Here is a 25,126-nt window from a genome sequence, read left to right as displayed (position 1 = left end):
CCTGATGGGGGCAGGTAAAGGCCGGAGACTGACCCCCCCTCACCCCCCACTGACCCTCCCTCCCTCCCCTCCTCCCTCCCCTTCCTCCCTACCTCCCCTCCCTCCCTCCTCTCCTCCCCCCCCCCCTCCCTTCTCACCCCCCCTCCCTCCAACATCAGATGTGGGTGTGGGGGTCAGGGGTGTCTGGGGGTCAGGGGTGTGTGTGGGGGGTTCAGGGGTGTGTGTGTGGGGGTCAGGGGTGTGTGTGGGGGTCAGGGGTGTGTGTGGAGGTCAGGGGTGTGTGTGGGGGGGGGGTCAGGGGTGTGTGTGGAGGTCAGGGGTGTGTGTGGGGGAGGGGTCAGGGGTGTGTGTGGGGGTCAGGGGTGTGTGTGGGGGTCAGGGGTGTGTGTGGGGGTCAGGGGTGTCTGGGGGTCAGGGGTGTGGGGGGGTCAGGGGTGTGTGTGGGGGTCAGGGGTGTGGGGGGGGGTCAGGGGTGTGTGTGGGGGTCAGGGGTGTGTGGGGGGGTCAGGGGTGTGTGTGGGGGTCAGGGGTGTGTGTGGGGGGGTCAGGGGTGTGTGTGGGGGTCAGGGGTGTGTGGGGGGGTCAGGGGTGTGTGGGGGTCAGGGGTGTGTGTGGGGGGGTCAGGGGTGTGTGTGGGGGTCATGGGTGTGTGTGGGGGTCAGGGGTGTGTGGGGGTCAGTGGTGTGTGTGTGGGGGTCAGGGGTGTGTATGTGGGGGTCAGGGGTGTGTGGGGGTCAGGGGTGTGTGTGTGGGGGTCAGGGGTGTGTGTGGGTCATGGGTGTGTGTGGGGGTCAGGGGTGTGTGGGGGTCAGTGGTGTGTGTGTGGGGGTCAGGGGTGTGTGTGGGGGTCAGTGGTGTGTGTGTGGGGGTCAGGGGTGTGTGTGGGGGGTCAGGGGTGTGTGTGGGGGTCAGGGGTGTGTGTGGGGGGGGTCAGGGGTGTGTGTGTGGGGGGTCAGGGGTGTGTGTGGGGGGGGGTCAGGGGTGTGTGTGGGGGTCAGGGGTGTGTGTGGGGGTCAGGGGTGTCTGGGGGTCAGGGGTGTGGGGGGGTCAGGGGTGTGTGTGGAGGTCAGGGGTGTGTGTGGAGGGGGGTCAGGGGTGTGTGTGGAGGTCAGGGGTGTGTGTGGGGGGGGGGGTCAGGGGTGTGTGTGTGGGGGTCAGGGGTGTGTGTGTGGGGGTCAGGGGTGTGTGTGTGGGTCAGGGGTGTGTGTGGGGGTCAGGGGTGTGTGTGTGGGTCAGGGGTGTGTGTGGGGGGGGTCAGGGGTGTGTGTGGGGGGGGTCAGGGGTGTGTGTGTGGGTCAGGGGTGTGTGTGGGGATCAGGGGTGTGTGTGGGTCAGGGGTGTGTGTGGGGGGGGTCAGGGGTGTGTGGGGGGGTCAGGGGTGTGTGTGTGGGTCAGGGGTGTGTGTGGGGGTCAGGGGTGTGTGGGGGGGTCAGGGGTGTGTGTGTGGGTCAGGGGTGTGTGGGGGGGTCAGGGGTGTGTGTGGGGGTCAGGGGTGTGTGTGGGGGTCGGGTGTGTGTGTGGGGGTCAGGGGTGTGTGTGGGGGGGTCAGGGGTGTGTGTGGGGGGGTCAGGGGTGTGTATGTGGGGGTCAGGGGTGTGTGTGGGGGTCAGGGGTGTGTGTGGGGGTCAGGGGTGTGTGTGTGGGGGTCAGGGGTGTGTGTGGGGGTCAGGGTGTGTGTGGGGGTCAGGGGTGTGTGTGGGGGTCAGGGGTGTGTGTGGGGGTCGGGTGTGTGTGGGGGGGGGCAGGGGTGTGTGTGGGGGGGTCAGGGGTGTGTGTGGGGGGTCAGGGGTGTGTATGTGGGGGTCAGGGGTGTGTGTGGGGGTCAGGGGTGTGTGTGGGGGGGTCAGGGGTGTGTGTGGGGGGGTCAGGGGTGTGTATGTGGGGGTCAGGGGTGTGTGGGGGTCAGGGGTGTGTGTGGGGGTCAGGGGTGTGTGTGTGGGGGTCAGGGGTGTGTGTGGGGGTCAGGGGTGTGTGGGGGTCAGGGGTGTGTGTGGGGGTCGGGTGTGTGTGGGGGGGGCAGGGGTGTGTGGGGTCAGGGGTGTGTGTGGGGGGGTCAGGGGTGTGTGTGTGGGGGTCAGGGGTGTGTGTGTGTGGGGGGGTCAGGGGTGTGTGTGGGGGTCAGGGGTATGTATGTGGGGGTCAGGGGTGTGTGCGTGGGGGTCAGGGGTGTGTGTGGGGGTCAGGGGTGTGTGGGGGTCAGGGTGTGTGGGGGGGTGGGGAGAGGGAGGGGGGTCAGGGGTGGGGGGTGTGGGCTCGTGGGCAGTGAGTTGACCATCCGGCTGTTCTTGCAGGTGTGTCGGGACTGAAGGTAGAGGATGCCATTGGACTTCTCCTCTGTGCCTTCGTCCTCTATGGAGCTCTCAAGATGTTCCACCAATGGCTCTTCCCCGAAGGTGAGTTTATACCTGCCTGACCCGCTGAGTTACTCCGGCACTCTGTGAAACGTCACCTATCCACGTTCTCCACAGATGCTGCCCGACCCGCTGAGTTACTCCGGCGTTTTGTGTCTGTCTACTGTCTGAATTGTCTGCTTTCTGTTCCTCCCTCAGTGACCATCCCCGGAGTGAACACACAGGAGGAACTCAAGGTAAGTGATCACAGTCACAGTCACAGAGACACAGAGACACAGAGACACAGGGACACAGAGACACAGAGACACAGGGACACAGGGACACAGGGACACAGGGACACAGGGACACAGGGACACAGAGACACAGGGACACAGGGACACAGAGACACAGGGACACGGGGACACAGGGACACAGGGACACAGAGACACAGGGACACAGGGACACAGGGACACAGGGACACAGGGACACAGAGACACAGAGACACAGAGACACAGGGACACAGGGACACAGGGACACAGGGACACAGGGACACAGGGACACAGTCACAGAGACACAGGGACACAGGGACACAGGGACACAGGGACACAGGGACACAGAGACACAGGGACACAGGGACACAGAGACACAGGGACACAGGGACACAGGGACACAGGGACACAGGGACACAGAGACACAGGGACACAGGGACACAGGGACACAGGGACACAGTCACAGAGACACAGGGACACAGGGACACAGGGACACAGGGACACAGGGACACAGGGACACAGGGACACAGGGACACAGGGACACAGACACAGGGACACAGGGACACAGGGACACAGGGACACAGGGACACAGGGACACAGGGACACAGACACACAGGGACACAGAGACACAGAGACACAGAGACACAGAGACACAGGGACACAGGGACACAGGGACACAGAGACACAGGGACACAGGGACACATGGACACAGAGACACAGGGACACAGGGACACAGGGACACAGGGACACAGACACACAGGGACACAGGGACACAGAGACACAGGGACACAGGGACACAGAGACACAGGGACACAGAGACACAGAGACACAGGGACACAGGGACACAGGGACACAGGGACACAGGGACACAGGGACACAGGGACACAGGGACACAGGGACACAGGGACACAGGGACACAGGGACACAGGGACACAGGGACACAGGGACACAGGGACACCGGGACACGGAGACACGGGGACACGGGGACACGGGGACACAGGGACACAGAGACACAGGGACACAGGGACACAGAGACACAGAGACACAGGGACACAGGGACACAGGGACACAGAGACACAGGGACACAGAGACACGGAGACACGGGGACACAGGGACACAGGGACACAGGGACACAGGGACACAGGGACACAGAGACACAGAGACACAGAGACACAGGGACACAGGGACACAGGGACACAGGGACACAGGGACACAGAGACACAGGGACACAGGGACACAGGGACACAGAGACACAGGGACACAGGGACACAGGGACACAGGGACACAGAGACACAGGGACACAGGGACACAGGGACACAGGGACACAGGGACACAGGGACACAGAGACACAGGGACACAGGGACACAGGGACACAGGGACACAGGGACACAGAGACACAGAGACACAGGGACACAGGGACACAGGGACACAGAGACACAGGGACACAGGGACACAGGGACACAGGGACACAGAGACACAGGGACACAGGGACACAGAGACACAGAGACACAGAGACACAGAGACACAGGGACACAGGGACACAGGGACACAGGGACACAGAGACACAGGGACACAGAGACACAGGGACACAGAGACACAGGGACACAGGGACACAGACACAGAGACACAGGGACACAGGGACACAGGGACACAGGGACACAGGGACACAGAGACACAGGGACACCGAGACACAGGGACAGGGACACAGAGACACAGGGACACAGGGACACAGGGACACAGGGACACAGGGACACAGAGACACAGGGACACAGGGACACAGGGACACAGGGACACAGGGACACAGAGACACAGAGACACAGAGACACAGGGACACAGGGACACAGGGACACAGGGACACAGGGACACAGGGACACAGAGACACAGGGACACAGGGACACAGAGACACAGGGACACAGGGACACACGGGGACACAGGGACACAGAGACACAGGGACACAGAGACACAGGGACACAGAGACACAGGGACACAGGGACACAGGGACACAGAGAGACACAGGGACACAGAGACACAGGGACACAGGGACACAGAGACACAGGGACACAGGGACACAGGGACACAGGGACACAGAGACACAGGGACACAGGGACACAGAGACACAGGGACACAGGGACACAGGGACACAGGGACACAGACACAGGGACACAGAGACACAGGGACACAGAGACACAGGGACACAGGGACACAGGGACACAGGGACACAGGGACACAGGGACACAGGGACACAGGGACACAGGGACACAGGGACACAGGGACACAGAGACACAGGGACACAGGGACACAGGGACACAGGGACACAGAGACACAGGGACACAGGGACACAGGGACACAGGGACACAGGGACACAGGGACACAGGGACACAGGGACACAGAGACACAGGGACACAGAGACACAGGGACACAGGGACACCGGGACACCGGGACACAGGGACACAGAGACACAGGGACACAGGGACACAGGGACACCGGGACACGGGGACACGGGGACACGGGGACACGGGGACACAGGGACACAGAGACACAGGGACACAGAGACACAGGGACACAGGGACACAGGGACACAGAGACACAGGGACACGGGGACACAGGGACACAGGGACACAGGGACACAGAGACACAGGGACACAGGGACACAGGGACACAGGGACACAGGGACACAGGGACACAGTAGGCCTTTAGGTAGAGTTGCTGCCTCACAGAGGGAGGGAGAGAGGGAAGGGGAGAATGGAGGGATGGAGGGGGGGATGGATGGAGTGAGGGAGGGAGAGAGGGAAGGGGAGAATGGAGGGATGGAGGGGGGGGAGGATTGGGATGGAGGGCGGAGGATTGGGATGGAGGGAGGGAGGGAGAGGGAATGGGGGATGGAGGGAAGGGGGATGGAGGGAGGGTGAGAGGGAAGGAAGGGGAGAATGGAGTGCAGGAGGGGGGGAGGGATGGAGTGAGGGAGGGAGGGGGGGTGGAGGAGGATGAGAGGGAGAGGAGGTGGAGGGAGGGGATGGAGGGGGGGATGCATGGAGTGAGGGAGGGAGAGAGGGAAGGGGGAGAATGGAGGGGGGGAGGATTGGGATGGAGGGCGGAGGATTGGGATGGAGAGAGGGAGGGAATGGGGGATGAAGGGGGATTGAGGGTGGGAGAGAGGGAGTGAGGGGAGGAAGGAGGGAGGGAGGGAAAGGGGGGAGGATGGAGGGAGGGGGGAAGGGAGAGGGAGGCAGGGATGGGGAGAATAGAGGGAGGAGGGGGGGGATGGATGGAGTGAGGGAGGGAGAGAGGGAAGGGGGGGAGGGGAGAATGGAGAGCAGGAGGGTGGAGGGAGGGAGGGTGAGAGGGGGGAGGATGGAGGGAGTGTGGAGGGAGGAAGGGGAGGATGGAAGTGTGGAGGATGGAGGGGGATGGAGGGAGGGAGGGAGGGAGGGAAGGGGCATTGAGGGTGGGAGAGAGGGAGCGAGTGGAAGGGGAGGGAGGGAGGGAGGGGGGAGAGAGAGAGCGAGGGGAAGGGGAGGATGGAGGGGGGGGTGAGAGGGAGGGAGTGGAGGGACTGGGTGGGAGAGAGGGTAGGGGAAAATAGAGAGCAGGAAAGGGTTGGGATGGAGGGAGGAGGGGATGGAGGGAGGAGGGGATGTAGGATGGAAGAGAGGGAGGGGAGGATGGAGGGACTGGGTGGGAGAGAGGGAGGCAGGGAGGGGGAGAATGGAGAGCAGGAGGGGGGATGGGGAGGGAGGGGGGAGTGGAGGGAGTGGGTGGGAGAGGGAGCGAGGGAATGGGTGAGGAGGGGATGGAGGGAGGGGGAGAAGGGAGTGGGTGGGAGAGAGGGAGCGAGGGAGGGATGGAAGGATTGAGAGCAGGAGGGGGTTGGGATGGAGGGGGAGGGGAGGGAGAGATGGGGGGATGGACGGAGGGAAAGGGAGTGGGTGGGAGAGAGGGAGCGTGGGAATGGGGGATGGAGGGAAGGGGGATAGAGGGGGGGAGGAAGGAGGGAGGGAGGGAGGGAGGGGAGGATGGAGGGAGGGAGAGTGAGGGAATGGAGGATGGAGGGAAGGGGGATAGAGGGGGGAGGAGGGAGGGAAAGGAGGAGGATGGAGGGAGGGAGAGTGAGGGAATGGGGGATGGAGGGAAGGGGGATGGAGGGAGGGAGAGATGGGGGGATGGACAGAGGGGAAGGGAGTGGGTGGGAGAGAGGGAGTGAGGGGAGGGGGAGGATGGAGTGAGATGGAGGGAGGGAGGAGGGGGATGGAGGGGGGAAGGGAGTGGGTGGGAGAGAGGGAGAGAGGGAAGGGGAGAATAGAGAGCAAGAAAGGGTTGGGATGGAGGGAGGAGGGGGATGGAGGGAGGATGGGATGGAGGGAAGGGGGATAGAGGGGGGGAGGATGGAGGGAGGGAGGGAGGGAGGGAGGGAGGGAGTGCAGGAGGGGGGGAGGGATGGAGGGAGGGAAAGGGGGGAGGATGGAGGGAGGGAAGGGGGGATGGCGGGAGGGAGAGTGAGAGGGAATGGAGGATGGAGGCAAGGGGGATGGAGGGAGGGAGGGAGGGAGTGCAGGAGGGGGGGAGGGATGGAGGGAGGGAAAAGGGGGAGGATGGAGGGAGGGAAGGGGGGATGGCGGGAGGGAGAGTGAGAGGGAATGGGGGATGGAGGCAAGGGGGATGGAGGGTGGGAGAGAGGGAGTGAGGGGAGGAAAGAGGGAGGGAGGGAGGGGAGGATGGAGGGAGGGAGAGTGAGAGGGAATGGGGGATGGAGGGCAGGAGGGGGGAAGGATGGAGGGAGAGAGGGAGGGGAGCTGGGATGGAGAGGGAGGGGGGGATGGAGGGATGGAGGGAGGGGAAGGGGGGGATGGATGGAGGGGGGGGAATGGAGGGGAGGGGGGGCAGACAGTGAATGCTTCCTCTAAACCCGCTCTGCCTCATTTCTTTTTCAGAAGAGCAACTGACCCTGTGGAGAGCTGTCAGAGGGCAGGGGTAGGTACATGGGGTAGGTGGGGGTGAGGGGTGGGGAGTGGGGGCGAAACTCGTTCCCATCGCCACTGGCCGAGGGTGGGCTTCTCTGTATCCTGCCCACTGGTAGATCAGCCCACCTCTGGCCACCACCAGACAAGGAGGGAGGCTGGGTTCAATAGACAACAGACAATAGACAATAGGTGCAGGAGGAGGCCATTCAGCCCTTCGAGCCTGTACGCACCGCCATTCAATGCGATCATGGCTGATCTCTCTCAATCAGTACCCCGTTCCTGCCTTCTCCCCATACCCCCTCACTCCGCTATCCTTAAGAGCTCTATCCAGCTCTCTCTTGAAAGCATCCAACGAACTGGCCTCCACTGCCTTCTGAGGCAGAGAATTCCACACCTTCACCACTCTCTGACTGAAAAAGTTCTTCCTCATCTCCGTTCTAAATGGCCGACCCCTTATTCTTAAACTGTGTGTGTGGCCCCTGGTTCTGGACTCCCCCAACATTGGGAACATGTTTCCTGCCTCTAATGTGTCCAATCCCCTAATTATCTTATATGTTTCAATAAGATCCCCCCTCTCATCCTTCTAAATTCCAGTGTATACAAGCCCAGTCGCTCCAGCCTTTCAACATACGACAGTCCCGCCATTCCGGGAATTAACCTAGTGAACCTACGCTGCACGCCCTCAATAGCAAGAATATCCTTCCTCAAATTTGGAGACCAAAACTGCACACAGTACTCCAGGTGCGGTCTCACCTGGGCCCGGTACAACTGCACACAGTACTCCAGGTGCGGTCTCACCTGGGCCCGGTACACCTGTGACAAAATGTCGGAGGAGCTCAGAGCAGGTCAGGCAACATCTATGGGGATCCTGAAAAAGTGTCTCCACTCAAAATGTCACCCATTCCTTCTCCCCAGTGAAAACGTTTCTTCTCACCTCAGTTTTAAATGGCCTCCCCTTTATTCTTAGACTGTGCGTGTGGCCCCTGGTTCTGGACTCCCCCAACATTGGGAACATTTTTCCTGCATCTAGCTTGTCCAGTCCTTTTATAATTTTATACGTTTCTATAAGATCTCCGGAGAACACGGATAGGTGACGTTTCACAGAGCGCTGGAGTAACTCAGCGGGTCAGGCAGCATCTCCGGACAAAAGGAATAGGTGACGTTTCGGGTCGGGACATTAGACGTTGGTCAGACTGGGACAGTCTGTTGGAAATATCGAAAATAGGTGCAGGAGGAGGCCATTTGGCCCTTCGAGCCTGTACGCACCGCCATTCATTGTGATCACGGCTGATCGTCCACAATCAGTAACCAGTGCCTGCCTTCTCCCCATATCCCTTGATTCCACTAGCCCCCTAGAGCTCTATCTAACTCTCTCTTAAATCCATCCAGTGAATCGGCCTCCACTGCCCTCTGTGGCAGAGAATCCCACACATTCACAACTCTCTGGGTGAAAAAGTTCCTTCTCACCTCAGTTTTAAACGGCCTCCCCTTTATTCTAAGACTGTGTGTGGCCCCTGGTTCTGGACTCCCCCAACATTGGGAACATTTTTCCTGCATCTAGCTTGTCCAGTCCTTTTATAATTGTATACGTTTCTATAAGATCCCCCTCTCAACCTTCTAAACCCCAGTGAATACAAGCCCAGTCTTTCCAATCTTTCCTCGTACGACAGTCCCGCCATCCCGGGGATTAACCTGGTGAATCTACGCTGCACTGCCTCAATAGCAAGGACGTCCTTCCTCAAAATGTTTCGGGTAAGAAGGGTCTCGACTCTGAAACGTCACCTATCCATGTTCCCCACAGACGCTGCCTGACCTGCTGAGTTACTCCAACACTCTGTGAAACGTCACCTATCCATGTTCTCCGCAGATGCTGCCCGACCCGCTGAGTTACTCCAGCACTCTGTGAAACGTCACAATAGACAATAGACAATAGACGCAGGAGGAGGCCATTCAGCCCTTCGAGCCTGTACGCACCGCCATTCAATGCGATCATGGCTGATCACTCTCAATCAGTACCCCGTTCCTGCCTTCTCCCCATACCCCCTCACTCCGCTATCCTTAAGAGCTCTATCCAGCTCTCTCTTGAAAGCATCCAACGAACTGGCCTCCACTGCCTTCTGAGGCAGAGAATTCCACACCTTCACCACTCTCTGACTGAAAAAGGTTCTTCCTCGTCTCCGTTCTAAATGGCCTACCCCTTATTCTTAAACTGTGTGTGGCCCCTTGTTCTGGACTCCCCCAACATTGGGAACATGTTTCCTGCCTCTAATGTGTCCAATCCCCTAATTATCTTATACGTTTCAATAAGATCCCCCCCTCACCTATCCGTGTTCTCCACAGATGCTGCCTGACCCGCTGAGTTACTCCAGCACTCTGTGAAACGTCACCTATCCGCGTTCTCCGCAGATGCTGCCTGACCCGCTGAGTTACTCCAGCACTCTGTGATCAAGTGTCAAGAGCGTTTTATTGCCTTGTGTCCCAGACAGAACAATTAAGTTCTTACTTGCAACAGCACTATGCAATATGTAAACATGGGCGGCACGGTGGCGCAGCGGTAGAGTTGCTGCTTTACAGCGAATGCAGCGCCGGAGACTCAGGTTCGATCCTGACTACGGGCGCTGCACTGTAAGGAGTTTGTACGTTCTCCCCGTGACCTGCGTGGGTTTTCTCCGAGATCTTCGGTTTCCTCCCACACTCCAAAGACGTACAGGTACGTAGGTTAATTGGCTGGGCAAATGTAAAAATTGTCCCTAGTGGGTGTAGGATAGTGTTAGTGTGCGGGGATCGCTGGGCGGCGCGGACTTGGAGGGCCGAAAAGGCCTGTTTCCGGCTGTATACATATGATATGATATGTAAACTCCAGCGAGTACAGGCCCAGTGCTGACAAACGCTCATCGTAGGTTAACCCACTCATTCCTGGGATCGTTCTCGTAAACCCCCCTCTGGACCCTCTCCAGAGCCAGCACGTCCTTCCTCAGATACGGGGGTCCAAAACTGTAAACAACATAACAAACAAGTTTAAAAAAGTCCAGGCTGTGGCCCACCACTGGCCACATCTTCCCATCCCCTCCCCTCTCCGCGTTCCCTCCGTAACTCCCTGGTCCGCTCGTCCCTTCCTACCCAAACCACCCCAACCCCGGGCACTTTCCCCCGCGACCGCACGAGATGCAACACCTGTCCCTTTACCTCCCCCCTCGACTCCATCCAAGGACCCAAACGGTCTTTCCAGGTGAGACAGAGGTTCACCTGCACCTCCTCCAACCTCATCTATTGCATCCGCTGCTCCAGATGTCAACTTATCTACATCGGCGAAACCAAGCGCAGGCTCGGCGATCGCTTCGCTCAACACCTGCGCTCGGTCCGCATTAACGCAACTGATCTCCCGGTGGCCCAGCACTTTAACTCCCCCTCCCACTCCCAGTCTGACCTCTCTGTCATGGGCCTCCTCCAGTGCCATAGTGAGGCCCGCCGGAAATTGGAGGAACAGCACCTCGTATTTCGCCTGGGCAGTTTGCGGCCCGGCGGTATGAACGTCGACTTCTCCAACTTTAGATAGTTCCTCTGTCCCTCTCTTCCCCTCCTCCTTCCCAGATCTCCCTCTATCTTCCCGTCTCCACCTATATCATTCCTTTGTCCCACCCCCCCCTGACATCAGTCTGAAGAAGGGTCTCCACCCGAAACGTCACCCATTCCTTCTCTCCCCAGATGCTGCCTGACCCGCTGAGTTACTCCAGCACTTTGTGAATAAAAAAAGTTCAGTGTGGGTATATGTACTCACACATATACAGATGATATTTATATACACACGTGCACAGAAATGTCATAGAAACGTAGACAATAGGTGCAGGAGTAGGCCATTCGGCCCTTCGAGCCTGTACGCACCGCCATTCAATATGATCATGGCTGATCATCCAGCTCAGTATCCCGTACCTGCCTTCTCTCCATACCCCCCTGATCCCTTTAGCCACAAGGGCCACATCTAACTCCCTCTTAAAAAAAGCCAATGAACTGGCCTCAACTACCTTCTGTGGCAGAGAATTCCACAGATTCACCACTCTCTGTGTGAAAAAAACGGTCCTAAAAGACTTCCCCCTTATCCTTAAACTGTGTGACCCCTTGTTCTGGACTCCCCCAACATCGGGAACAATCTTCCCGCATCCAGCCTGTCCAACCCCTTAAGAATTTTGTAAGTTTCTATAAGATCCCCCCTCAATCTTCTAAATTCCAGCGAGTACAAGCCGAGTCTATCCAGTCTTTCTTCATATGAAAGTCCTGCCATTCCAGGGATCAATCTGGTGAACCTTCTCTGTACTCCCTCTATGGCAAGAATGTCTTTCCTCAGATTAGGAGACCAAAACTGTACGCAATACTCCAGGTGCGGTCTCACCAATGCCCTGTACAACTGCAGCAGAACCTCCCTGCTCCTATACTCAAATCCCCTCGCTATGAATGCCAACATACCATTGGCTTTCTTCACTGCCTGCTGCACCTGCATGCCTACTTTCAATGACTGGTGCACCACGACACCCAGGTCACGTTGCATCTCCCCTTCTCCTAATCGGCCACCATTCAGGTAATACTCTGCTTTCCTGTTCTTGCCGCCAAAGTGGATAACCTCACATTTATCCACTATAAGTGATAGCAGAATTAGGCCATTCAGCCCATCGAGTCTACGCCATTCAATCAAGGCTGATCTATCCCTCCCTCCTAACCCCATCACATAGAAAATAGGTGCAGGAGGAGGCCACTCGGCCCTTCGAACCAGCACCATCATTCATTGTATAACAAAATAACTGCAGATGCTGGTACAAATCGAAGGTATTTATTCACAAAATGCCGGAGTAACTCAGCAGGTCAGGCAGCATCTCGGGAGAGAAGGAATGGGTGACGTTTCGGGTCGAGACCCTTCTTCAGACGTTCTTCCATTATTCATTGTGATCATGGCTGATTGTCCACAATCAGTAACCCGTGCCTGCCTTCTCCCCATATCCCTTGATTCCACTAGCCCCTAGAGCTCTATCTAATGCTTAAATTCATCCAGTGATTTGGCCTCCACTGCCCTCTGTGGCAGAGAATTCCACAGATTCACAACTCTCTGGGTGAAAAAGTTCCTTCTCACCTCAGTTTTAAATGGCCTCCCCTTTATTCTTAGACTGTGTGGCCCCTGGTTCTGGACTCCCCCAACATTGGGAACGTTTTTCCTGCATCGTGCTTGTCCAGTCCTTTTATAATTTTATATGTTTCTATAAGATCCCCCTCTCATCCTTCTAAACTCCAGTGAATACAAGCCCAGTCTTTCCAATCTTTCCTCATATGTCAGTTCCGCCATCCCGGAATTAAGCTCATGAACCTACGCTGCACTGCCTCAATAGCAAGGACGTCCTTCCTCAAATTAGGAGACCAAAACTGCACACAATACTCCAGATGTGGCCTCTGCCTTCTCCCCATAGCCCCTGACACCCGCACTAATCAAGAATCTATCTATCTCTGCCTTGTGGCCTCCACAGCCGTCTGTGGCAAAGAATCCCACAGATTCACCACCCTCTGACTAAAGAAATTCCTCCTCATCTCCTTCCTAAAAGAACGCCCTTTAATTCTGAGGCTGTGCCCTCTGGTCCTAAACTCTCCCACCCTCTGAGGGCGTGCAGCGTAGGTTTACCAGGTTAATTCCCGGAATGGCGGGACTGTCGTATGTTGAAAGACTGGGCTTGTATAGACTGGAATTTAGAAGGATGAGAGGGGATCTTATCGAAACGTATAAGATTATTAAGGGGTTGGACACGTTAGAGGCAGGAAACATGTTCCCAATGTTGGGGGAGTCCAGAACCAGGGGCCACACAGTTTAAGAATAAGGGGTCGGCCATTTAGAACGGAGATGAGGAAAAACTTTTTCAGTCATAGAGTTGTAAATCTGTGGAATTCTCTGCCTCAGAAGGCAGTGGAGGCCAATTCTCTGAACGCATTCAAGAGAGAGCTAGATAGAGCTCTTAAGGATAGCGGAGTCAGGGGGTATGGGGAGAAGGCAGGAACGGGGAACTGATTGAGAATGAAGAAAGAAAGACTGGATATACTCGGCTTGTACTCGCTGGAATTTAGAAGACTGAGGGGGGATCTTATAGAAACATATAAAATTCTTAAGGGGTTGGAGAGGCTAGATGCGGGAAGATTGTTCCCGATGTTGGGGGAGTCCAGAACAAGGGGTCACAACTTAAGGATAAGGGGGAAGTCTTTTAGGACCGAGATGAGAAAACATTTCTTCACACAGAGAGTGGTGAGTCTGTGGAATTCTCTGCCACAGAAGGCAGTTGAGGCCAGTTCATTGGGGCTATATTTAAGAGGGAGTTAGATGTGGCCCTTGTGGCTAAAGGGATCAGGGGGTATGGAGAGAAGGCAGGTACGGGGTACTGAGCTGGATGATCAGCCATGATCACATTGTATAAGAAAATAACTGCAGATGCTGGTACAAATCGAAGGTATTTATTCACAAAATGCCGGAGTAACTCAGCAGGTCAGGCAGTATCTTGGGAGAGAAGGAATGGGTGACGTTTCGGGTCGAGACCCTTCTTCAGACGTTCTTCCATCATTCATTGTGATCTTCAGATCACATTGAATGGCGGTGCGTACAGGCTCGAAGGGCCGAATGGCCTACTCCTGCACCTATTGCCTATTGAAACACACGCACACGTACACCTAAAAGCCCCCAATAATAGTGCAATAATAATAAGTCTTATGCAGTTCAGAGCTTATTTGAGGTTGTGGTGTTGACTGCTAAACATGGATTTTGTATTCCAGCTTTTCGTTGGTGATGCCTTTGCCGAATCGCCTCTACGGAAAGCAGAATAGACCTACTCCAGTTATCTCTTCGACCTCCCTCCCCTCTGCTTCATGAGCGTGTGACGAACCTTGTTGGGTGAAGGGCTTTTCGCGTGTTGTATACAATTATTTTTGCCGTGTCTTCCGTGTGCACTGAGGCTCAATAAAGCGCGTGTGCGTGTGTGTTCCCCCCAAGCTGTCTGTGGTCGTAGTTCATTGTTCAGTTTCGGGAATGTGTGGCTGCACATCTTTGCAAGAGCCGTCTCATGTTCATAGACAATAGACGCAGGAGGAGGCCATTCGGCCCTTCGAGCCTGTACGCACCGCCATTCAATGTGATCATGGCCGATCATTCTCAATCAGTGCCCCGTTCCTGCCTTCTCCCCGTACCCCCTGACTCCGCTATCCTTAAGAGCTCTATCCAGCTCTCTCTTGAATGTATTCGGAGAATTGGCCTCCACTGCCCTCTGAGGTAGAGAATTCCACAGATTCACAACTCTCTGACTAAAAAGGTTTTTCCTCATCTCTGTTCTAAATGGCCGACCCCTTATTCTTAAACTGTGTGGCCCCTGGTTCTGGACTCCCCCAACATTGGGAACATGTTTCCTGCCTCTAACGTGTCCAACCCCTTAATAATCTTATACGTTTCGATAAGATCCCCTCTCATCCTTCTAAATTCCAGTGTATACAAGCCTAGTCGCTCCAGTCTTTCAACTTATGACAGTCCCGCCATTCCGGGAATTAACCTAGTGAACCTACGCTGCACGCCCTCAATAGCAAGAATATCCTTCCTCAAATGTGGAGACCAAAACTGCACACAGTACTCCAGGTGCGGTCTCACTAGGGCCCTGTACAACTGCAGAAGGACCTCTTTGCTCCTATACTCAACTCCTCTTGTTATGAAGGCCAACATTCCATTGGCTTTCTTCGTAGGATCGGAGCAGTATCAGGCCATTCGGCCCAACATAGAATGCTGTGTTAACAAACCAGAAAAAAGTTCAGTGCGTATATACACACACACCGATCAGCCAAAACATCCTGACCACCGACAGGCGAAGTGAATACCATTGATTATCTTGTTACAATGGCACCTGTCAAGGGGTGGGATATATCAGGCAGCAAGTGGACAGTCAGTTCTTGAAGTTGACGTGCTGGATGCAGGAGAAATGGGCAGGAGTAAAGACCCGAGCCACTTTGACAAGGGGCCAAATTGTTCTGGCCAGACGACTGGGTCAGAGCATCTGTGAAACGGCAAGGCTTGTGGGGTGCTCCCGGTCAGCAGTGGTGAGTACCGGCCGACCGACAGCGGTCCGAGGAGGGCAGAAACCACAAACCGGCGACAGGCAGGGTGTTGGGCGCCCGAGGCTCGCCGACGCGCGAGGGCAACGAAGGCGATCCCGTCTGGTCCGAACCGACAGAAGGTCGACTGTGGCACAAGTCACGGAAAATGTTCAACGGCGGTCACGGGAGGAATGTGTCACAATACACAGTGCCATCGCACCCTGCTGCGTACGGGGCTGCACACGGAGGACCAACAGCATAGTGGGCAGGTGGGCACAATGTTTTGGCTCATCGGGTCATAATGTTTTGGCTGGTTGGTGTACACACATACTGTACGTACAAATACGCATATACTCACACACACACACAGTTAGATGTCTAACTTTCCAAAGATCATGTTTTACCCAAGGATTACGGAATGAAATGTGTAAAGAAATGAATCTTCCGATCCATAACGCAAGGAATGAGATGGCTTCTCAGTCATCTTAAGGTCATAAGCCATAGAAACATAGAAAATAGGTGCAGGAGTAGGCCATTCGGCCCTTCGAGCCTGTACGCACCGCCATTCAATATGATCATGGCTGATCATCCAGCTCAGTATCCCGTACCTGCCTTCTCTCCATACCCCCTGATCCCTTTAGCCACAAGGGCCACATCTAACTCCCTCTTAAATATAGCCAATGAACCGGCCTCAACTACCTTCTGTGGCAGAGAATTCCACAGACTCACCACTCTCTGTGTGAAGAAATGTTTTCTCATCTCGGTCCTAAAAGACTTCCCCCTTATCCTTAAGCTGTGACCCCTGGTTCTGGACTCCCCCAACATCGGGAACAATCTTCCCGCATCTAGCCTCTCCAACCCCTTAAGAATTTTATATGTTTCTATAAGATCCCACCTCAGTCTTCTAAATTCCAGCGAGTACAAGCCGAGTCTATCCAGTCTTTCTTCATATGAAAGTCCCGCCATCCCAGGGATCAATCTGGTGAACCTTCTCTGTACTCCCGCTAAGGCAAGAACGTCTTTCCTCAGGTTAGGAGACCAAAACTGCACACAATACTCCAGGTGCGGTCTCACCAATGCCCTGTACAACTGCAGCAGAACCTCCCTGCTCCTATACTCAAATCCTCTTGCTATGAATGCCAACATACCATTGGCTTTCTTCACTGCCTGCTGCACCTGCATGCCTACTTTCAATGACTGGTGCACCACGACACCCAGGTCACGTTGCATCTCCCCTTCTCCCAATCGGTCACCATTCAGGTAATACTCTGCTTTCCTGTTCTTGCCGCCAAAGAGGATAACCTCACATTTATCCACATTATATTGCATCTGCCATGCATTTGCCCACTCGCCTAATCTATCCAAGTCACTCTGCAGCCTCCTAGCATCCTCCTCGCAGCTAACACTGCCCCCCAGCTTCGTGTCATCCGCAAACCTAGATAGGAGGAGAATTAGGCCATTCGGCCCATCGAGTCTACTCCGCCATTCGATCACGGCTGATCTATCTCTCCCTCCCTCAACCCCGTTCTCCTGCCTTCTCCCCACAACCCCTGACACCCGCACTCAGGTCTCCTACTCTGAGGGAAGACATTCTTGCCATAGAGGGAGTACAGAGAAGGTTCACCAGATTGATTCCTGGGATGGCAGGACTTTCATATTGAAGAAAGACTGGATAGACTCGGCTTGTAAAAAAAGCCCTTCGAGCCACCACCGCCATTCAACGTGATGATCATTCCCAATCAGTACCCCGTTCCTGCCTTCTCCCCATACCCCCTGACTCCGCTATCCTTAAGAGCTCTATCTAGCTCTCTCTTGAAAGCATTCAGAGAATTGGCCTCCACTGCCTTCTGAGGCAGAGAATTCCATAGATTCACAACTCTCTGACTGAAATTTTTTTTCCTCGTCTCCGTTCTAAATGGCCGACCCCTTATTCTTAAACTGTCCTGGACAGTTCTGGTTCTGGACTCTCCCCAACATTGGGAACATGTTTCCTGCCTCTAACGTGTCCAACCCTTTAATAATCTTATACGTTTCAATAAGATCCCCTCTCATCCTTCTAAATTTCAGTGTATACAAGCCCAGTCGCTCCAGTCTTTCAACATATGTCGAATGGTATGTTGGCATACCATTATGGCATACCCAGTATCCACCACCCCTCACATCCGGAATCTTGGAATCATCTTTGATCAAACCCTCTCCTTCGACAAACACATCAAACACATCACAAAGACAGCCTTCTTCCACCTCAAAAACATCGCCCGTCTCCGTCCATCCCTCTCCTCCACAGCTGCAGAAACCCTCATCCACGCCTTCATCACCTCCCGTCTGGACTACTGCAACAGCCTCCTCTATGGCGCACCCTCAGTAAACTTCAACACATTCAAAACTCCGCCGCCCGTCTACTCACCCACTCCCCGATCCGTGGCCATATCACCCCCGTCCTTTACAAACTCCACTGGCTCCCCATCCCCCAGATAATCCAGTACAAAATCCTCCTCATAACCTACAAAGCCCTCCATAACCTGGCCCCATCCTACCTGACCGACCTCCTCCACAGGCACACTCCCACCTGCACCCTCCGCTCTGCTGCTGCCAATCTCCTATCCCCCCACATCCGGACCAAACTCAGATCCTGGGGGGACAGGGCTTTCTCCATCGCTGCTCCCACCCTCTGGAACTCACTACCCCAAACCATCAGAGACTCCTCCACACTCACCACATTCAAAACATCACTGAAGTCTCACCTGTTCAGTACTGCCTTCAACCACTGAAGGTCACCTCACCTACTGTCTCCTTTCTCTGTTCGTTTACTTATTTACTTATTTATCTATTTATTCATTTCCCTATGTTCTCTAAATCTCTGTAAAGCGTCTTTGAGTATATGAAAAGCGCTATATAAATAAAATGCATTATTATTATTATTATAGCGAGGGGATTTGAGTATAGGAGCAGGGAGGTTCTGCTGCAGTTGTACAGGGCATTGGTGAGACCGCACCTGGAGTATTGCGTACAGTTTTGGTCTCCTAATCTGAGGAAAGACATTCTTGCCATAGAGGGAGTACAGAGAAGGTTCACCAGATTGATCCCTGGGATGGCAGGACTTTCATATGAAGAAAGACTGGATAGACTCGGCTTGTACTCGCTGGGATTTAGAAGATTGAGGGGGGATCTTATAGAAACTTACAAAATTCTTAAGGGGTTGGACAGGCTAGATGCAGGAAGATTGTTCCCGATGTTGGGGAAGTCCAGAACAAGGGGCCACACAGTTTAAAGATAAGGGGGAAGTCTTTTAGGACCGTTTATTTTCACACAGAGAGTGGTAAATCTGTGGAATTCTCTGCCACAGAAGGTAGTTGAGGCCGGTTCATTGGCTATATTTAACAGGGAGTTAGATATGGCCCTTGTGGCTAAAGGGATCAGGGGGTATGGAGAGAAGGCAGGTATGGGATACTGAGTTGGATGATCAGCCATGATCATATTGAATGGCGGTGCGTACAGGCTCGAAGGGCCGAATGTCCTATTTTCTACGTTTCTATGTTAATCAACAATAGACAATAGGTGCAGGAGTAGGCCATTCAGCCCTTCGAGCCAGCACCGCCATTCAATGCGATCATGGCTGATCACTCTCAATCAGTACCCCGTTCCTGCCTTCTCCCCATACCCCCTCACTCCGCTATCCTTAAGAGCTCTATCCAGCTCTCTCTTGATAGCATCCAACGAACTGGCCTCCACTGCCTTCTGAGGCAGAGAATTCCACACCTTCACCACTCTCTGACTGAAAAAGTTCTTCCTCATCTCCGTTCTAAATGGCCTACCCCTTATTCTTAAACTGTGTGGCCCCTTGTTCTGGACTCCCCCAACATTGGGAACATGTTTCCTGCCTTATCTGTCTCTGCCTTAAATATATCCACTGACTTGTGGCCTCCACAGCCGCCTGTGGCAAAGAATCCCACAGATTCACCACCCTCTGACTAAAGAGATTCCTCCTCATCTCCTTCCTGAAGGAACGTCCTTTAATTCTGAGGCTGTGCCCTCTGGTCCTAGACTCTCCCACTAGTGGAAACATCCTCTCCACATCCACTCTATCGAGGCCGCTCACTATTCCGTGACGTTTCAATGAGGTTCCCCCTCATCCTTCTAAACTCCAGCGAGTACAGGCCCAGTGCCCACAAACGCTCTACTGATTGTGGATGGTTAGTTTAGAGATACAGTGCGGAAACAGGCCCTTCGGCCCACCGGGTCCGCGCCGACCAGCGATCCCCGCACGCTAACACTATCCTACACACACTCGGGACAATTTTTACATTTACCAAGCCAATTGGAGCGACTAGGCTTGTATACACTGGAATTTAGAAGGATGAGAGGGGATCTGATCGAAACGTACAAGATTATTAGGGGGTTGGACACATTAGAGGCAGGAAACACGTTCCCAATGTTGGGGGAGTCCAGAACCAGGGGCCACACAGTTTAAGAATAAGGGGTCGGCCATTTAGAACGGAGATGAGGAAAAACCTTTTTCAGTCAGAGAGTTGTGAATCTGTGGAATTCTCTGCCTCAGAGGGCAGTGGAGGCCAATTCTCTGAATGCATTCAAGAGAGAGCTGGATAGAGCTCTTAAGGATAGCGGAGTCAGGGGGTACGGGGAGAAGGCAGGAACGGGGTACTGATTGAGAATGATCAGCCATGATCACATTGCATTCAAGAGAGAGCGAGATGGAGCTCTTAAGGATAGCGGAGTCAGGGGGTATGGGGAGAAGGCAGGAACGGGGTACTGATTGAGAATGATCAGCCATGATCACATTGAATGGCGGTGCGTACAGGCTCGAAGGGCCGAATGGCCTACTCCCGCACCTATTGTCGATTGGGACCTACATACATACATACACATAGGTTAACCCACTCATTCCTGGGATCGTCCTTGTAAACCTCCTCTGGATCTTCTCCAGAGCCAGCACGTCCATCCTCAGATACGGTGTCCAAAACTGCTCACAATACTCCAAATGCGGTCTAGAGACAATAGACAATAGACAATAGGTGCAGGAGGAGGCCATTCAGCCCTTCGAGCCTGTACGCACCGCCTTTCAATGCGATCATGGCTGATCACTCTCAATCAGTACCCCGTTCCTGCCTTCTCCCCATACCCCCTCACTCCGCTATCCTTAAGAGCTCTATCCAGCTCTCTCTTGAAAGCATCCAACGAACTGGCCTCCACTGCCTTCTGAGGCAGAGAATTCCACACCTTCACCACTCTCTGACTGAAAAATTTCTTCCTCATCTCCGTTCTAAATGGCCGACCTCTTATTCTCAAACTGTGGCCCCTTGTTCTGGACTCCCCCAACATTGGGAACATGTTTCCTGCCTCTAATGTGTCCAATCCCTTAATTATCTTATATGTTTCAATAAGATCCCCCCTCATCCTTCTAAATTCCAGTGTACGCAAGCCTAATTGCTCCAGCCTTTCAACATACGACAGTCCCGCCATTCCGGGAATTAACCTAGTGAACCTACGCTGCACGCCCTCCATAGCAAGAATATCCTTCCTCAAATTTGGAGACCAAAGCTGCACACAGTACTCCAGGTGTGGTCTCACTAGGGCCCTGTACAACTGCAGAAGGACCTCTTTGCTCCTATACTCAACTCCTCTTGTTATGAAGGCCAACATGCCATTGGCTTTCTTCACTGCCTGCTGTACCTGCATGCTTCCTTTCAGTCTGACCAGCGATGCCTGACCCGCTGAGTTCCTCCAGCACTTTGAGTTTTATTCTCAGTTTGTACTTTCAAGCTGAAGTTTATTGTTCTATGATGTACGGGGACATTGAAAATCTCGCTTGCTACAGCTTCACAGGAACCTAGACTCACAAACACACAAACCTTTTAGAGGGAGTTAGATGTGGCCCTTGTGGCTAAAGGGATCAGGGGGTATGGAGAGAAGGCAGGTACGGGATACTGAGTTGGATGATCAGCCATGATCATGTTGAATGGCGGTGCGTACAGGCTCGAAGGGCCGAATGGCCTACTCCTGCACCTATTTTTTATGTTTCTATGTTTCTATTCTTTAAATCGCACATCAATAGACAATAGGTGCAGGAGTAGGCCATTCGGCCCTTCGAGCCTGTACGCACCGCCATTCAACGTGATGATCATTCTCAATCAGTACCCCGTTCCTGCCTTCTCCCCGTACCCCCTGACTCCGCTATCCTTAAGAGCTCTATCTAGCTCTCTCTTGAATGCATTCAGAGAATTGGCCTCCACTGCCCTCTGAGGCAGAGAATTCCACAGATTTACAACTCTCTGACTGAAAATGTTTTTCCTCATCTCCGTTCTAAATAGCCCACCCCTTATTCTTAAACTGTGTGGCCCCTGGTTCTGGACTCCCCCAACATTGGGAACATGATTCCTGCCTCTAACGTGTCCTACCCCTTAATAATATTATACGTTTCGATAAGATCCCCTCTCATCCTTCTAAATTCCAGTGTATACAAGCCCAGTCGCTCCAGTCTTTCAACATACGACAGTCCCGCCATTCCGGGAATTAACCTAGTGAACCTACGCTGCACGCCCTCAATAGCAAGAATATCCTTCCTCAAATTAACTCTGCACATTTTCCACAAGTAAGATGTTGCGGGAAAAAAATCGTTCGTATTCACTGGAGTTTAGAAGGATGAAATTATAAAAGGACCGGGACAAGCTAGATGCAGGAAAAATTGTTCCCAATGTTGGGGGAGTCCAGAAACAGGGGCCACACAGTCTAAGAATAAAGGGGAGGCTATTTAAAACTGAGGTGAGAAGGAACTAGAAAGGAGTTAGATGTGGCCCTTGTGGCTAAAGGGATCAGGGGGGTATGGAGAGAAGGCAGGTACATGATATTGAGTTGGATGTTCAGCCTTGTATACACTGGAATTTAGAAAGATGAGGGGGGATCTTATTGAAACATATAAGATAATTAGGGGATTGGACACATTAGAGGCAGGAAACATGTTCCCAATGTTGGGGGAGTCCTGACCTGAACAAGGGGCCACAGTTTAAGAATAAGGGGTAGGCCATTTAGAACGGAGATGAGGAAGAACTTTTTCAGTCAGAGAGTGGTGAAGGTGTGGAATTCTCTGCCTCAGAAGGCAGTGGAGGCCAGTTCGTTGGATGCTTTTCAAGAGAGAGCTGGATAGAGCTCTTAAGGATAGCGGAGTGAGGGGGTATGGGGAGAAGGCAGGAACGGGGTACTGATTGAGAGTGATCGGCCATGATCGCATTGAATGGCGGTGCGTACAGGCTCGAAGGGCTGAATGGCCTACTCCCGCACCTATTGTCTATTGTCTATTGAATGGCGGTGCGTACAGGCTCGAAGGGCCGAATGGCCTCCTCCTGCACTTATTTTCTATGATCAATGTCATTCGCTTCGCCTGCCAGTGGTCGCTGTGTTGTGGCTGGTGGGTGGAGATCTTTGGTTGAAACTTAGTTTGCAGTTCCCTTGTTGTGCATCAGGGGGGAGGGTTGGACTTGGCAGAGAGATTTTCCAGAGAAAGCCTCGCCCAGAAGCAAAACGAAAGTAGAGTTAGTTAAACCACCATCTTCTGGTCTTGGGCCTCGCCTGGTCTGATGTGACCTGGGACCCTGCAGGTCCAGGTAAGACCACCTGGGGAGTTACATTGAAGAGTTGGAGGAAGGGCAGTTGGACCTCTGGGTGTGTGTGTGTGTGTGTTTGTGGGGGGTGTGTGTGTGGATGTATGAGTGTGTGTGGGGTGTGTGTGTGTATATGTGTGTGGGTATATGTGTGTGTGTATATGTGTGTGTGTGGGGGGGGGGGGGGTGTGTGTGGGGGGGTGTGTGTGGATGTATGAGTGTGTGTGTGTGTGTGGTGTGTGTGTGGGGTGTGTGTGTGGATGTATGAGTGTGTGTGGGTGTGTGTGGGGTGTGTGTGGGGTGTGTGTGTGGATGTATGAGTGTGTGTGGGGTGTGTGTGGGGTGTGTGTGTGGATGTATGAGTGTGTGTGGTGTGTGTGTATATGTGTGTGTGGGGGGTGTGTGTGTGTGTGTGGATGGATGAGTGTGTGGTGTGTGTGTATATGTGTGTGTGGGGTGTGTGTGTGTGTGTGTGGATGGATGAGTGTGTGGTGTGTGTGTGTGGGGTGTGTGTGGATGTATGAGTGTGTGGTGTGTGGGTATATGTGTGTGGGTGTGGGGTGTGGGGTGTGTGGATGTATAAGTGTGTGGTGTGTGGGTATATGTGTGTGGGTATATGTGTGTGGGTATATGTGTGTGGGTATATGTGTGTGGTGTGTGTGTGTGTGTGTGGGTGTGGGATGTGTGTATGTGTGTGGGTGTTGCAAATTCTCTGTCGTGACCATGTTGCCTCCAGCAGCTATTGAGGGCGTGCAGCGTAGGTTTACTAGGTTAATTCCTGGGATGGCAGGACTGTCATATGTTGAAAGACTGGAGCGACTAGGCTTGTATACACTGGAATTTAGAAGGATGAGAGGGGATCTTATCGAAACGTATAAGGTTATTAAGGGGTTGGACACGTTAGAGGCAGGAAACATGTTCCCAATGTTGGGGGAGTCCAGAACCAGAGGCCACACAGTTTAAGAATAAGGGGTCGGCCATTTAGAGCAGAGATGAGGAAGAACTTTTTCAGTCAGAGAGTTGTGAATCTGTGGAATTCTCTGCCTCAGAAGGCAGTGGAGGCCAATTCTCTGAATGCATTCAAGAGAAAGCTGGATAGAGCTCTTAATGATAGCGGAGTCAGGGGGTATGGGGAGAAGGCAGGAACGGGGTACTGATTGAGAATGATCAGCCACGATCACATTGAATGGCGGTGCGTACAGGCTCGAAGGGCCGAATGGCCTCCTCCTGCACCTATTGTCTATTGACTTAAAGGTTAAACTAGCTGGAGTTTGGGGGGGGTGGGTGGTCGGTCTCCGGGGGTCGCTTTCCCGGCCACGGGGGTCTGCTAAACGCCCCCCTCCGTCGGCAAAGCCTGGCGACTTCATGGTGGAGACAGGGGAACTGCAGATGCAGGTTTACAAAGAAAAAGACACAAAGTGCTGGAGTAACTCAGCGGGTCAGGGAGTTTCTCTGGAAAGGGACTGCAGATGCTGGTTTACAAATTAAAGGTACAAAGTGCTGGAGTAACTCAGCGGGTCAGGCAGATTGTGTAGAGAGGAACTGCAGATGCTGGTTTACAAATTAAAGGTACAAAGTGCTGGAGTAACTCAGCGGGTGAGGCAGTGTGTGTGTGGAAAAAGGAACTGCAGATGCTGGTTTACGAATTAAAGACACAAAGTGCTGGAGTAACTCAGCAGATCAGGCGGTGTGTGTGGAAAGGAACTGCAGATGCTGGTTTATGAATTAAAGGTACAAAGTGCTGGAGTAACTCATCGGGTGAGGCAGTGTGTGTGTGGAAAAAGGAACTGCAGATGCTGGTTTACAAATTAAAGGTACAAAGTGCTGGAGTAACTCAGCAGGTCAGGCAGTGTGTGTGG

The 25,126-nt window shown here is 53.9% G+C and overlaps 2 protein-coding genes and 1 long non-coding RNA gene across 3 annotated transcripts in view; all 3 read left to right on the top strand.

Annotated features, from left to right (window-relative positions):
• Positions 1 to 25,126, top strand: part of LOC144603008 (zinc-binding protein A33-like) — an 852,507-nt gene that overhangs the window by 188,754 nt on the left and 638,627 nt on the right.
• LOC144602632 (uncharacterized) lies at positions 2,283 to 14,565 on the top strand. Its single transcript, XR_013548471.1, has 4 exons — positions 2,283 to 2,393; positions 2,550 to 2,587; positions 7,528 to 7,567; positions 14,350 to 14,565. It is a non-coding gene; the product is annotated as an uncharacterized LOC144602632 (long non-coding RNA).
• Positions 23,183 to 25,126, top strand: part of LOC144602499 (butyrophilin-like protein 1) — a gene marked incomplete at its 3' end in the record, with an annotated part of 32,876 nt that continues 30,932 nt past the window's right edge. Inside the window, exon 1 of the mRNA XM_078415630.1 lies at positions 23,183 to 23,270. The remainder of the gene's footprint in view (positions 23,271 to 25,126) is intronic.

This window comes from Rhinoraja longicauda, chromosome 19 (genome assembly GCF_053455715.1).
Source record: "Rhinoraja longicauda isolate Sanriku21f chromosome 19, sRhiLon1.1, whole genome shotgun sequence".
NCBI classification, from domain to species: Eukaryota; Metazoa; Chordata; class Chondrichthyes; order Rajiformes; family Arhynchobatidae; genus Rhinoraja; species Rhinoraja longicauda.
The sequence above is the reverse complement of the archived record's forward strand: the minus strand, read 5'-3'. Positions and strand labels throughout refer to the sequence as shown.